General features: G+C 50.6%; 1 protein-coding gene across 4 annotated transcripts in view; it reads left to right on the top strand.

Annotated features, from left to right (window-relative positions):
* Positions 1-603: 603 nt before the first annotated feature.
* The window catches only part of GDPD5 (glycerophosphodiester phosphodiesterase domain containing 5), a 165,304-nt gene continuing 150,600 nt past the window's right edge, over positions 604-15,307 (top strand). The window contains exon 1 of one of the 4 annotated variants that reach the window (XM_048047963.2): positions 604-868. The gene's annotated coding sequence lies outside the window, so the exon portion shown is untranslated. Of the gene's footprint in view, positions 869-2,021; positions 3,892-9,814; positions 10,312-15,307 lie in introns of those variants that run through there. The other 3 variants (XM_048047968.2, XM_048047965.2, XM_048047964.2) reach the window with 3 other exon arrangements.

Raw genomic sequence — 15,307 nt, 5'->3', positions numbered from 1 at the left:
TAAATATCCCAGAAACAGATTATTATTTTTTTCCTTTCCCTTGGAAGTGTTTTCCCTCATGGCCACTCCGCTCCCCGCTGCCAAACGGGGATTTACTGGTGCCCGGTTAACTGCGTCCCGGGGCGTGCAGGGCTGGATTTTTGCTCTCGTTTGCCGAGGTTTCCAAGGGTAGATTTTATTTTCGCTGCACCCTGCGTGCGTGCGTGCGTGCGTGTGTGTGCACATCGCTCCCGGGGTGGACGATTTCCAGACCTCCTGCTTCAGAGGAAGATGGGGGTGGAGGAAGGCTGGCTCGCCCAGGAAAAGAAGGGGGGGAATCAGTGCTACGTGATGAGGTTTTTTGGGGGTTCATCACTGCCAAAACCCCTTCGGGACCAAGCACCCCAAGACTTCCCCAGCCCCTCGGGGGTCTCAGGGCCATAGGGGAACCCCCAAACCTGCACCCTGGGGGCACCCTGGGGGTACCTTGGGGGTACCCCGATGCTTGCAGCCAGCCGCATCCCCGTAGGGACACCCCTACTAAGAAGGGGCTGGCAGCTTTCGGGTGCAGCCTTCCTCCTCCTCCTCCTCTTCTTCCTCCTCCTGCCGCTGTCCGGGGCGGAGCCCGCCCGCCCCCAGCCCCCGCCCCGCTCCCGGGAGCGGGCGGCGGAGCCGAGCCGAGCCGCGCCGGGCTGCGGGGACAGGGACGGGGACAGGGACGGGGACAGGGACGGGGACGCGGTGGTGCCACCTCCCTCCTGCCGACCCTGCGCTGTCCCCAGCCCCCGCGCTGCAAGGGGACAGCGGGGGGGCATCGCTGGCAGGGGCCGTGTCCCCCCCCCTATCCCACCCCACCTTGGCGACACGGAGGATCTCCCAGTGGCAGCAGGTAAATGGTTGGACTGGTTGGACTGGGGAGGTGTTGGGAGGGGGAATGGGGGGCTTTTTGCATCCCCCCCCCAGCCTTGGGACCGGCCCCGGGGGTGCAGGGTGTGCCCGGGGGGGTGATGCTGAGCCGGGGGGGGGTGTTGGGGTTTGGCCAATACACATCTTTTGACACCCAAAAGGTGCTGCGGGGGAGCAAAAAGGCGTTTCTTTCCCCAAAATGTGTTTCCTTACCCTCTGTGCTCCCCCACCCTATTCCAAGTGGTGTCCCCCCCCCAAAAAAAAATATTTAGCTCACCTGGCTTGGAGCATCCCAAGCAAAGTTGGGAATCGATGGGTGCTGTCGTGTGGTGGGGGACGTGGGTGGGCACCCGCCTGGGACGGGTGCCCGGGTGCCCCCCGAGCTCCCCAGGACCCCCCCAGCTGCCAGGGTGTGGATCCGGCCACCCCCCCCCCCTCGGTCTCCTTTAGGCCATACTTGTTTTACAGGTAACTCTTCATTTTTAGACACCGCTCGCAAAATAACGCCACCCGCCGTGTCCCACGGCCCCGAGGCTTTACTCCGGGGTTGTCCGGTGCCGTAAAATCCTGAGAAAGCAAAATCCCGAAAGGGTTTTATGACAGCTTGCCTGGTGAGGGCTGGAGGAGCACCCTCTGCTCTCCCAGCACCCAGCTCCCCCCCCGAGCTCTCAAGCTGCCGCGGGGACATCCTGGGTGGCTCCTGGGGACATCAGCCCGGAGCAAAGCCTGGTCGTGTTGGGCACCCCGAATTTCTTGCCAGAGCCGAAGAGGGTAGATGTAGAGGGTCTTATCCTGTCCTCGATGCTCAGCAGGGAAATCGGTCGGGGAAAGAAGGAATTCAGGAAAAGGGGAGAGGGAAAAAAATCTCGTCGCTGTTTTATTGAAGCTCTCTCGCTAGTCCTGTGTGTTCGCTGCCTAGAAAACTGGGCGTTGAGGAGTCGCAGTGGAAACGTGAGCTCGCCTCTGGAAAAGGTCTGTTGTAGCAATTCCTGGTGTGGAAGCTGCTAAATTTCACCCTGGCCAGATGGAAATGGGGATTCTTCAGCCAGAAAGAAAACAACAATGTCAAAAAAAAAAAAAAAAAAAAAAGGCTTCTAACTCACAAGGACTTGGTTTTAGGGGTGGGCTTGCACAGCCACTATTATTATTTGTAATTGTGTGGGCTTAAGCTTTGTTTTGGGGCTGGGAAGGGATAACTGATACATGTGCAGAATAGTCATGAAAATACTGCATGTGAAATTAAAAAAAAATAAATAATTACGGTTCTCTTTGCTGGCTTTTTGTCCCTGTGTGAAGGAAAAGGAGTGCTCGCCCGGTGAGCCCCCCCCCAGGGTTTTTTGTGTTAGGAAGTTACCCGGGGCATGGGGAACGCTGAGCCCCACCACGCCGGGCGGGCGCTGCCTTCTCCTCCGGGAAATTCAGAGCATTGCTTATTAGTGAGCAAAAGCAGCACTGGGGCTGCTTGTTAAAGAGCTTTTTTTTTGGGTTTGGATCCTGCACCGATGTAGGGTGAATGCCCTCTACCTGCTTTCCCTCTCCGAAATCGCCAGCTTGCGCTTGGCAGGTGTGGCTGGGGCAAAGCTGGAGTCAATGGGCTCCCTGCCTCGCCATTCATCCGGCACCTCCACGTTCGTGGGCTGTCAGATGGCTGCGGGAAGCAGTCCGTTAATGCATTGTACAGCCTCAGTCCACCCGAGCGGCGGTGCATCCTTAAAGGCTGCTATTTTAACCTGTGTTCCCCTCGTCAAGACCTGAAGCACCTCCAAGCCGATATTCGGCAGCATCCAGCTGCTCCGTGATGCAGCAGGTACGGCTTCAGCGGCAAAAATAAGCTCTGCTTCGAGGCAGAGTTAATTTTGGAGTGGGTGTCTCTGTCAAGCTGTACTTTTTCTTCTATTAAATAAGCATGTTCTGCACGTTACGCTCCTCCCTGCAATGAATTCTCCACTTGAAGGCGAAGCATGACTGATGTTTGTCTTGTGCCTCGACAACGAGCGGCGCAAAGAAAATGAGTTCGGCTCCGATCAATTTAGTTGGTGTGGGGCTGTAGATTCAGAAGCTGCTGACTTGGAATTAATGATAAAAGGCTGAGTTTTAGCAAGGCAACAAATCGCTTTTCTGAGTCAGGAAGGTTGTAGCGAGATACCGAGCCATCTGCGGGGCCAGGGGTTGTTTCTTGCACCTTTATCCAGAAAGCGCTGGGTACGTTTGATCACAGGTACCTGCATTAAGATTGTTACAGCATTTCACTCTGCCCAATTCAAAAATCAGTATATAAAGGATGTTTTTTGTGGTTGTTTTGTTTTAAATGTGTGTTACAGTACAATTATATTGTAGGTTGAGGTCAAGATCTTGGCAGGGAACGGCTCCTTCACCCTTCTTGTTTGCTTCGAGGTGTTTTGGTACTCGCAGGTGGTGGAAGTTAGATCTGGGTGCCCTTTTAAAAGACGCACCTGCAGGGAATATTGTCCTTTAGCTGGCTTTTAAGTCTTTCTGAGGGTGAAGATAAAAGGATATGGCTGCACTTTGAAATACCCATGGCACTGCTGCTGCGCAGCTACGGGCTTGTGCGTCGTGGCTTGGGTTTAGCCAACACGAAGAGTTTTGGGGTTGGACGTGGATGGGTGTTTAGGGCTCCTCTCCTGCAAACATGTGGTGTAGCAGCACGCTTTCCCTGGGGGGGTGATGCTGCTTTGAAACTACTTTTCCATGAGAAAATACCCCTGGGGGGGCCACGCTCCTGCCCAAAAGTGCTGTAACGAGATGCTTTACACCTTCCTGCTGGCAGGGAGATGAAGCGATGGGATCCACCTGGCCACCACTTGGCTCCTGCCATAAAGAGGCATCGTTAGGCTGCCCCAGCTGGGAATTATGCTTCAAGGAGACCAAATGGGGCTGGGGGAAGTCCTGGTTCTGCTGCTGGCATCACAACAAGCGCTGCTGGTGCTGTGCGAGGAGGCTGGGGCTGGTTTGGGCTCTGCGGGTGCCAACCAGGGCACTTCTAGGGTGAGTGGTGCCTCTTGGCTTCTCCTTGTGCCTTTGTCACTCGGGACTGAGGTCCTAGGGTGTCACCCAGGGCTGCAGCTCCCTGGGGGCACCACGCAGAGCTGGCCATGGAGCTGAGCAGTGCCTGCTGCTCAGAAGAGGGCAGTGTGACACCAGCGAGCTGTTGCTGTCCCCCAGCCCTGTGTGGAGGTGCCCCCTTTTCACCCACCCAGGGCTCCGGGAGGGTCCCTGGGGTGTGGATCCCAGTGCCCCATTCCCCTTCCTTCCTTCCCTTACAAATGATTTCCCTTCCAGCTACGTTCCCTGCTGCCTTTCCGTGCATGCCAGGGCGCTGACGGTGTTTACCAGACCTTTGCAGGAATATTCTGTGCATGATGCGGGGAAAAGGGATTTAAAGGATTGTTTATAGCCATTGCTTTTGCTTGCCAGCCTGTCTATAAACAGTGATTAGATGCAGCTACTTTAATGCATGGCTCTGCTTTCAAAAAAAAAAAAAAAAGCTGCACGCTGGTGTTTGGCTTCTCTGCTTTTTCCTCTGTAGCTAACCGCCGAGTTCTCCCCACTTCCTCCAAAAATACCCACAGATACTGGCAGGACAACAGCCTGAACGCTTGCTTAAATAGCCTCTCGTTGCTCAATAACCCCCCAAAAGCCTTATTTTTATATGTAATTAAATATTTGTGTAATGACTCTGCCAAGAGAGGGGTTCAAGGTACAGCGTGTTCCCCCGAAGGGTGTTCAAACAAGGACCTTCTTGGGTGGCAATGGGAAATCTTCCCATGCTTGGGTCTATCACGCCACACGGCGTGTTTTCACATACTGAATCCATTACGCATCTTGATTGAGCTCTGTCTCTTTTTGCCTGTCTGGCCTTTGGGCAGGATCAGCTTTACGAGAAACGTTTCTCTTGTGAATGGGTTTTTGGCGCGGGTTTTTGTGGCTCTTGAGCCAGGTATTGCTGAGATGGGCTCTTTTTTTTCCTCCTCCTCCTGGATGAAGGATGGGATGGGGGTAGGAGAGAGGCAAGCTGTGCCTCGCCCCAGATGATGCACAAATCTGGGCACCAGCTCCATCACTGGGCTCCCCAATCTGTGTGCAGTCCCACTGGTGGCTAATCTCTTCCCGGGGAATAGCTCGTGCTGGTTTTCATGTAATTCCTCAGCCATGACAAAATCAAATCCTCCTGCTCTCCAACCACTGTGTCCTCTGTGCTGCTTGGAGCTGGGTTCTCAGCAAAGCCTTGTGCGGTGCTCGGGGTCCGAGCTGCTGCATCCTGGAGGAGTTGGATGTGATGGACTGTAAGTTTTTTTTTTTTTTTCAGGAATGCTTAAAAGAGCCTGTTTCGCTTTCAGTTTTACCACGTGGCGCTGTGTTCACACAGCTTTTATCTTCCAGCTTTGCCTTTAAAGCAAGTCTGCCTTTTAAAATGTTCAAATCCTACAATTTCTCTCTTTTAAATCCCTGCAGTTTCTGTTAGCCATTGTAACTTGTAGAATCTATTTTGTAATTATAAGATAGCTGGTCCATAGGTTTCCCTTCCCCCATGGTGAGGTGAAATGAAACTTTTCTCCCCCAGCCTGAGGTTAGATACATGGTGCAGAAATGTTCTGTCTGGGCGCTGGTTTTAGCTATGCTGAGCTTCCGGCTCACACGCGCACAGGTTGCTCAGGGAAAGCATCTCGCTTCTGATGAAAATAGCGCAAGGTGAGAACCAGTGTTTCCTTTAATAGGTATTTTGGATGCGGCATTAAAAAAGGCATAATGGACTGGTGAGTGGTGTTCTGAGCTGCTCTAATAGACTGTATCTTGAGCCACTTGTCTGGCATTGATGAACCTCTTGTGTTGACAGCCACCTCATCATAAATTGTATTGCCTCAGTCTCAAATCAAGCCACTGGTCAAGTCACCACCTCAGAATTACAGTAAAAAAAAAAAGATTAAATTTTTGGACTGGGAGTCAACAAGAGAAATGTGGTTACTGGTTGGGATGCGGTGTCCAAGGGTTGTGGGTCCTCAGGGTGATGCACCGAGGGCTGAGCGAGGCTTTTAGGAAGCTGATGTGATCCTGGAGCACCCTCTGAAAGAGGTTGGAGAGGATCTGGGGCTGTGTCTGGGCTTGCTGTCCTGCTAAATGTCCAAGGTCCCTGCAGTGAGGGCAGAAGCGTGGTGTTAAGGGGCAGGCTTGGCCCTTCAGAGGTGCCCCGTGCACGTCACCAGTGCCCAAACTCTGCCCAAACGCCCTCGCTCTGGGATGGATGCCGAGGGCTTAGGCTTGATTGCAGGGATTTACCACGGCAAAGTCTCGCTGTGATACTTGGGCGGATTTTGTTTGTTTTTCTTTTTTTAACAAGGGGTAATTAATGCTTTCCTTGGGATTAAAATATTTCCTGCATGTCTCAGCTGTTGATGTCGGAAGGACTCATCCAACCCTTTGACCTCTGGCTCTTTGGAGACAAGAAAGGCTTTGTGGGGAAGGCAAGGAGTGTACAAAACCTGTTTCTCTCTTACCCGACTGCTTTCTTGTAGGAAGAAGCCCAGGATAAAAAAGTTTCTTGATGCTGTCAAGTAGGTTTTGTAGGCAGTCACCTGATAGAGCAGTGATTGTGTTTGCAGGTAGTGTGGGAATTGTGGTGTCAGTCTGCCTGCTCGTTATCCATGCATCTCCTCGATGAGACTTTTAAACAGCCACTCAAACCTACTGCAGCTGGAAATCCAGCAAATCAGGAGGGCTTGTGTCTTGGTCAGGGTGTCTGTGCAGGAATCCAGCTGTGTGACTTGCTCCACTGCTCTCATCCTTTTCCCTCTGGAGTTTTTTGGGTTGGGATTTCTCTGTCCATGGCTGCAAGGTGCTTGTTTGAGCCTGGAGATGTGTGCCGTAACAACGGCTGAGCGGTCCTCGTAACCCGTGTGTGGGTTTGGGGTTGTTGGGAGCCCTGCGATTCATCAAGCAAAGAGGTGAGGCGAGACCCACGGCTTCTCAAAACTGCTATTTTTAGCTGTGTTCCTGTTAACATGCAAAATGCGTTTATCGCAAAGGATTGCTCTGCGCTTGCCACGCTGAACTTGAAAACCTTGCTTTCCAGCTTCTACAGAGATATCGAAAAGCTTACCAAAAATATGTATTTAACATTTTCCCCATGTTCACAGTCTGGGTCCTGTGAACTCCTGGACTGCCTGTGACGTGTTTGTGCCCTGTAAATTCACAGGGGAGGGTGGCTCCCTGTTTTAGGGGCAAGTTACCCCGTGCTTGGGCTTTGGCATTAACTTGGAAAGCTGCTGGTGTCTGACAGCCTGCAAGCTCTTTGCAGTTGTGCTTCTTTTCTACTGCTTTTCCTCCTGTCCCAAGCCTGGAGACAGCATCAGTGTTAAAACAAAGCAGCTAAACTCATCCTTAGCTCTGAATTAATCACTGATGCAGAACGCTTGCCATCTTCATTAAAAGCCTGATTTAAAGTGCAAGGTTTACATCTTGGCTGGAGACGCTTCCCTTTATCACAAGTGTTTCCTAATCCGTCCCCTCTGCGTGAGGATGTCTGTTTGCATCTCGGGGCTCTTGCTCTGAGAGCTGTATGTTAAAGGAATGCGGTGTACTCATGGGTAAGCCAGCTGTGTATGTTAAAACGTTAATGTGATGGGAGTAAAGCGTGCTCTGGTGTCTCTTAAGCTGTCAGGGAAGTCTCTGCGCCTCGCAAGGTCACGCCGCTGCATAGATGTGTGTTGCTGAAACAAGCTGTGCAGGGCCTCCGTACGCAGTTTTGTTTTGCAAAGAGGAATAAATCTGCTCGTGTGGTGATAGCGAGAGAGCTGCTGTCCCTGAAAACACGGGCAGGAGGGGTGGAGTTGAAGGCCAGCACCCAAGGAAGCATCCGCCCTTGTGCCTGCACCCCTGCACCTATCAGCCCTGTAATGTGTTGGGGTTTCAGCTCCGCTCCTGGCTTTGCATGGGGTAACTGGTTGGGTGAAGCTGCAGAAGCTGCTGATGTTACAGGCATTTGATGCTTCTATTTTCTTTGATCAATTTAATGAGCTCAAAACTGGAGCTGGGAGTCTTTAGATGCAAGAGGGTCTTTGACTTCTGTGCAAACCCTTCCCAAAAGCCCTCTCTGGGTAGGGGTGAGCATCTGTCCTGCTGTCACAGGAGCTGTGCTGGAGGCAGGAACCTGATGGGCTTCCTAGATGTTGTCATTGGGGCCAACACAACAAAGTAGGAGACATTTCTTCTCAGAAAGAGAGGTCAGGCATTGGGACGGGTTGCCCAGGGAGGTGGTGGAGTCCCCGTCCCTGGGGGTGTTCAAGGCAAGGTTGGACGTGGTGCTTGGGGACATGGTTTGGTGGGTGACATTGGTGGTAGGGGGGTGGTTGGACCAGGTGATCTTGGAGGGCTTTTCCAGCATTAGTGATTATAAGATTGTAACAACTGCAGCCCTTTAAAATAACCCTTCCAGAGCACCTTGCATATGGCTGCTAGGTTTTAGCTTCTACCAACCTTTTCCCCTTCTGCTTTTAAGGGGAAAGTCTTTCAGTGAAGCAAGCTGGAAGCTGCGAGCAGTCTGTAACAAGGTGGATATATCTGGTAGTCCAAGCTCCATCAACTCCTTTTAGCCTGGAAAATTGCTCTCCATTTTGAAAGGAGAAGGTGCTGGGGAGAAGGTGAGTGGTGCCACCAGGGTGGGAGAGCTGGGTGTGAGGCTGTGCTGCAGAGGCCACCATGCCTACGGGCACCTGGGGCATCTGGGGACATGCTTAGTGCTTGCTTAGGGGGTGGCCCAGATTGGTATTTTTGGGCACTGAAGACCACAAAGAAGCAGTGAAATGTCCAGTTTTATAGGTAGGAAAAACATGGCAGGAGCTAACACAACTGCCAGCTGTGGCTCGATGGGAACAGACCCCACAGAGGCTGCTGGAGTGGAGAGGGGATCCCAGCAAAGGGCAGGGGCAGAGCACCCTGCTGGCATCTGGGGGGAACAGGGCCCTTTCTGTGCCTCTTTTATCTCCAGGGGAGATGAAATTACATGGCCTCCAGCTAGGAGCTGCCAGAGCTCGGAGAGATGCACTTACCTAGATATCCAGATAAAGCCTGAGCATACCCATTCTTCTCCCCTGGAAGAAGAACTTGGGGAGGAAGCTCTCAAATACAGTAGATCACTCCAGTTTTGGGTTTGATCTTGAATGCAAGGTTGATTCCTACAGTTCTTGGGTTTCCAGCCCTCAAAACCTGTTTGGTTTGCTCTTGTCCTGGGTCACAATGCAACTCTAGCTCCACCAAAAGTTGCTGAGTGGAAATATGCCCCAGCTTCTGGGGGGCTTTTGCAAACAACTTGCCTGCTGCAATGCATCTGACAGGCTGGTAAAGCTTTGGTGTGCGCTGACCTCAAGCTGCATGGCTGAAAAATGATGCTGGGAAGCCTTAATGATGCTGGTGACCTGCCCCTCTGTCACCTGGTGTGGGGTGGTAATTGCTTGGGCTGGAGAACGGGCTGTGCTGTGCTGGGAGGGGGTGGGAGGAGTGGACAGAGGTCGGCTGGATAATAACAAGGCTGGGTTTGAGCTGGTGACCTGAAGGTAAAGGCTTCTGATGACCTGAAAACCCCTCGTGGCTTTATCTCGATGTGCTAAATGCCGCTGTATTGCAGCGGGAATGTGATTAGTTAGCAGGAATGGAGCCTGGGAGCTTGATTGTGAAGCTGTAACCTGAAGTCCAGACTTGTAGGGATGTGAAGAGTTACAGATCCCCTTCTAAGAGCAGAGCGAGCTTAGACTAGGGGGTCCTCTATTTCTAAAAATGTCAGTTTATGATGCTAAAAATCCTTATATCACAACAGTCCTTAAATGCAAGCTTCTGGGGCAGTAGTCTGCTAGTAGTGAGTGGTGTATTAGAGCCACGAGACCATCACGTAAGTTCTCTTGGCTTCTTCCTCCCAGGCACAAGGAAACTATTGTCTTTTTCCTCATTTCCCTGAAGTTTGTAGCTCAGCTGCAGTTTCTTTGGAGCGATGGATCTGGACTGCTAGCCTCAGGGCTGGAGGCTGTCCTGCTCCTCTCCTTGTGGTCTGGATGCTGATGACTCTTTTTGCAGTGGAGCTTGGGGGTACCTGGGGTGAGGAGCAAGGAACCCCCGAGGTCATGAGCTTAGGGAAAGCCGTGTCAAAAGGCAACGTGTCCACTTGCATTTCTGCAGCTCCCCTCCATGGGCATTACGTGCTGCTCTCTATCTCTGCTGATATTTGCAGTGGCGATAAGAGGCTCGGCAACAAGTGTGCTCTGCAGCAGATAAAACTTGCTGTGCGCAAGAGCTGTTCCAGCCGGGAGCTTATCAGCCCTATTAAAACTTTACCGATCAGCAAGGCTCGAGAGAGGTGGGTGTTTCGGGTCCTTTAGCAGAAATGCTCAATGAGGAATTGCACTGAAGTACTGCTGCTCTGTAAGTCCTGCTCAAATGTGCTTTTTTTTTTAAAGGCAGGGAATAATCTGGGGAATAATGAGGCTTGTAAAGTGGCCAAGGGTTTGGCTTGCCTGCAGCCAGCTGGTTACTGCCCTGCAGGTTTGTGCATGTAACGAGCTGGCTGCTGATTGAGGAAGGTGGTAGCTGGTCACAGTGTGGGCTGAATTAAATTGAGGGATCCTCCTCCTCCTCCTGCATCTTGCTGGGCTGCTCTGTGCTTGGAGAAAGAGCTCCTGGTGCTTTTGTGCAACAAGTACAGAGAGGACAAATCTCCCAATTTGGCTTGATGCTTTTTCAGGGTACCTGCAGGGATGGTGAAAACCTGGCCTGAAAGGGTACAGTGGTGTGAATGGAGACAAGGAATTACCTGGTTCCCACCTTGATTTGGAAGCACCTAATTCCCACGTGCTGCCCAGATGCACCAAGATGAGTGGAGAGGCTGTAGTCTGAGCATGGGCATGTCTTGTCCTGATTTGGGCAGCTGACTCCATCTGTATGCAGACTTCTCCGTTCTCATGGGATTTGCAACTTGTGGCCCCTCCAGAGGGTGGGTGCCCATGGCTTCTCTCTAAAAATACAAATAGGGTTAATTCTGTGCTAAAGTCCTGAGGAGGGAGGTGTGATATCTGCTGTACAGGGGAGTGGTGCAATCAGAACTGTTCAGAAATATCCTTTTTCCCTTTTGGCACGAAGAAATGAGACCTTTCATCTCCATCCTCCCCAAAACTCCTTCCCTGGGAGGGATGGAACCTGGAGGTTGGAACCAGATAGCCAAATATTTCTGGTGGCAGAAGTACTCATGCTCTCTTCAAAGCCATGCTTTGGACTTTTAGTTGGATGAGCCAGGCTTATTCCAAGGAATGTCAGCCCTGGCAGCGCTGCAGATAGTCTGAGCTGTTGGAGGAGATGGCATTCGGACAAAACCGGGAGCAAACGCTTGTTGCTGTTACACACAAGGTCAGCGTGACCGTCTGGTTCCCAAATCGGGCAGTTGGGTTCAGTGCTTCAGCAAACACTTGCTGCTGCTCAGCTGTGTAATCAGCTAACAGGATTTAACACAGCGTCCGCTGTTTCTAACTCAGCGTTGTGTTAGCAACGTAATCAAAAAAAAAAAAAGAAAAAAAGGCCAGAGTTAAAATAAGTGGAAATGTGAGTTCCTGGGGCTATCCAATTCCAGTACCAGATAGAAAAACTGTCTGCTTTCTACCAGGATTAATACACTAGCAGTTACATCAGAACTGACTCGAAATGTTATAAAGCTGGGGATAAAGAACATCTATTGGCACTTATTACATCTCAAAGACCTTATGCTTAAGGCAGCATCTCCTGTGAAATTTCTCTTGTTTAAATAGTGCAGCTGGAAAATGCAAACAGCCTCTTGCTTTGAGGGAAGGTGGTTGCAGTGACCACAGGGTTGTCTTTTATCTTGGGAGCTGCCACCTGGAACCCATGACAATTTCATACTTCTAGAGGTGATTCTGTGCTTCAAGCTGGAAATGAAACACAACCGTGGTGGAGCCTGGGGTGAGGCCTAGGAGGAAAAAAAGATAAGTGGTGGTAGAAGGAGGAAGCAAACAGCTTGAAGTGTCTAGGTTATGTACCATCACTCTCTAACCTTCCACGTGCTGGCATCAGATTTGGATCTCAGCACAACTTTTGTGTTCACGTGGTGGCCTTTTGTTCTTTATTTTTTTTCTGACACCTTGTAAAGCTCCAGAAGATAACTACTTATAGCCTTACAGAGTCCTAGGAGGAATGCTTACTGGAGGAAAGCTCTTGTCTGAGGGCTGCTGTTTCTGGGGAATACCCAAGCGCTTGACCAAAAATCAGGACTTTACACCCTCCTTGAATGTGGCTCAGCTCTGCCACAGCTGACTTTAGCTGGCTGCCCTTAAACACATCACTGTGGTTCAGCTTTGCCTGAAGCTGATGTGATGTTCTGCTCCCAAACTCACCCTTTTTTTTTTTGGGTGATGGTTCCCATATGTTTGGTTGCAAAGGGTTGGCTTTTTTTGGAAGGGAAGGTATGAGATAAATATTGCCTAAAACACTCGTGGCTGTCAGTTCTACCGAGCCAGCTCTTTTACAGGGGTGTGAGTAAAACCCTGTTATGTCTCATGCACCATCAAGTTTAATGCCTGCTAAATGGCAGAGCTGTTGAGAGGAAGCACTGGGCTGAGGCAATGTAGCTGGTATTAAAAAAAATAATTACCGCTGCTAGTGGCTGAGCTTCTAAATAAATCGTGCTGTGCATGTTTGGTGAGTGGATACACGGGGATTGCTGAGGTGTCTGGATTCTCCCCAAGGCTTGCTGCCAGGTGGGACACTTGGGAAAGCAGCAACTACCTGCACGTGGGGAAAATGTTGTGTCCCAGTGGTAATAAATCCTTTCCTTGCCATGAAATATAAGGGCTTTATTTAAATCGTTTTCCTATTCTAGCATTTAAAGCAGCTACAGAGTTGGATCCTGTAACCTTTTTTAATGTTGTAAATGATTGCCAAAGTAGGGTTTGTCACTTTTTTTCTTCTGTAGAAGCATAAAATGCATGGGGGTTTATAGGGCTGAAAGATCTCAGTGCCCTGGTGGCATGGGTTTTGTGAAGTCCTGTGCGCCATGGCCACCCTGCAGCTCTCGGGTGCTGGAGGCCTGCTTGAGTTGTCTTTTGCTAATACTTGTTTAAGAAATTTTGTTTTCTGGAAGTTACTTTGCAAAACAGCAGAATTTGCTGGGTAGGACGAGCAGGACTTGTCTGAATGCACCTCTCCACAAAAATGGCTTGGTCTTGTTTTTTTCTCTTCCCACCTGAAAACAAACAAAAAAACAACGCAGAACTTTCTGCTACACAGTTCCAGCACAGATGGTACAGGCAGCATGAAAGCTAATATCCTACTGCTCCAGTCCAGCATCTCCTTCAGGAAAAACCTTGCTGTGTGACGAGGACACTGAAAGCACTGGCATGGTATCTCTTGTGGGAAGAAGGGGAGATAAGCTGGGAAAACAATGAAGTGCAAACAACGTGCTTCAGGCTCTGCTGCAAACACAGACCCCTGCAGGCTTGGGCAGAAAGCTTACGACTGTTGGGACTAAAACCCATTGAGGTTCTTGCTTCAGCAGATGAAGGTCCTTCATCCTTCATGCCTGTGCTTGGATTTTCTCCCCTTCCAGGGGAGATGATGCCTGCTTTGCATAAGTAGTACAACAAAGTGTCAGGGATTACTGCTGTGGGCGTTAATGTGTTTATCCCCCGGGTGCTTCAATGGGATTTTCTTAAGCTTAAAACACGGTGACCCTCAACACTAATCTTCCTGGGGAAAGAAGGGGAATGTTTTTTACTCCCATGGTGTTATTCTATAAGATTAGCTCTACTGCAGTCCTGTGGTTGTATCAGTCTCTGACCTTCCCAAAGCGTACCTGATGCTCCTTGTGTGGTTTTCTCACCCCACGTGAGAGATGGGGACAGGGAACGTGCTCCTCTTTCTTCCTACCAATGCTATCCTGTGGCCAATTATTTTCTATTACAGATGACTGAAGAATGGTGTAAAGGGGGAACAGGTCTTTGTGGGATGTTATGAGTAAGTAGTTGTCCTGAGATTCAAGGCAAGTGTTTGCTTTGACCTTCATGAGACTGATGGAAACAGTTCTCTCCTTGGGTGGCTGGTGCTCTGGAAGCTTTTCTTCTCCCTTGGTCCTGAGAGGGATGTTTGCTGGTGGACTCCGAGTTATTCCTACCCAGCAAGAGGAAGGCATCTGAAAATGATCATCCAGGGAGAAGAGGCATTAGGTCTTGTGCATGCTATCTGCCTCCTGTTTCAGCCTGGGAGAGCTGAAGCACAGAGTCATTCGTCCTGCATTTTAATTTGAGAAACTCTTGATCTGTTGGATACATGTCCATGATACTGTGATGGACGCTGTCCTGGATGCTGTGATGTTGTAATGAAGCCTGGGGTTGATGCTGTGGTGACGAAGGAAGGATGCCTGAGTTATTGGGTGATGACTGGGGCTCATCTGTCTGCTCTATGCACATATTCTCAGTGGCTTTGGACAAGGAGACAAATGTCTCTGTCAGCTGAGGGCGTGACACCCCTTCAGGATGGGATGGTGGGGCAGTATGAGGACGTAAAGACTTGGGTACTGTAGAAAGGCATGTAGACACACAGGTTTTTCCCTCCTTGAGGTGTGTTCCCACAAATCCAGCTTTCCCGGTGCTGATCTTGGGCTGACTGTACTTTGTGACTGCTCTGGAGAAGAGTTTGGTGTCAAAAATGAGTGGTTTAGTGTGAGAAGTCAGGTGCCTGCTTCCAAGTACACTTACCACCAGCTCTGGCCATCTCCTGGAATGGAAGGGATGCCAGAAAACCCAGTACGAGCCACCTCTTTCTGTGGGAATTGTTTTTGGGGGGTAACCATGTGTGTCCTCAATATTTGCCACTTTGGAGGTTGGTGTTAGCAGCCTGTACAAGCCACCTGCAGGATCTGTGCTATCACAGGAGCATTTGTGCACCAGTCTTCCACGCTCACCCAGCGATGCGAACACAAGAAGCTGTTGAGCTGTCGTATGGCAAGGAAAGTCTCGTTCCTGGAAAATGCCTCTCCTTAGGTGGGCTGCTCAGCCTGTTCCTGCTGTGATGCTGGTGGTTTGAGCTGGTGAACTCAACTTTTTGGATGCCTGCTCTAACAAATGGAAATACAGCCCCAGTGAGGTGTTCAGAGTATCTTAGGCTGGCCAGAGGGAGGGTGATGGCCCCTCTGGCAGGGCAGAGCTGCAGCTTGCTGGGTGGGCAGCACTTCAGATGCACCACTGGTGTATGTAGATGCCACCCCCAACCACATGCACCCTGCTTTCTCTGTTGGGGGTGAGATGCTCAAAACAAAATCTGAGTATCTCTACCGTTGATCTTGTGGTGAAGCTGGGATTAAAAATCTCATCCTTCGATCCCTGTCCCAAAATTCTTTGTGTGTGCCCTCTAGGTCTGT

The sequence above is a fragment of the Anser cygnoides genome, chromosome 1, assembly GCF_040182565.1.
Source record: "Anser cygnoides isolate HZ-2024a breed goose chromosome 1, Taihu_goose_T2T_genome, whole genome shotgun sequence".
Classification (NCBI taxonomy): Eukaryota; Metazoa; Chordata; class Aves; order Anseriformes; family Anatidae; genus Anser; species Anser cygnoides.
Note: the sequence above shows the minus strand (reverse complement) of the source record. Positions and strands in the feature narration are given on the sequence as shown.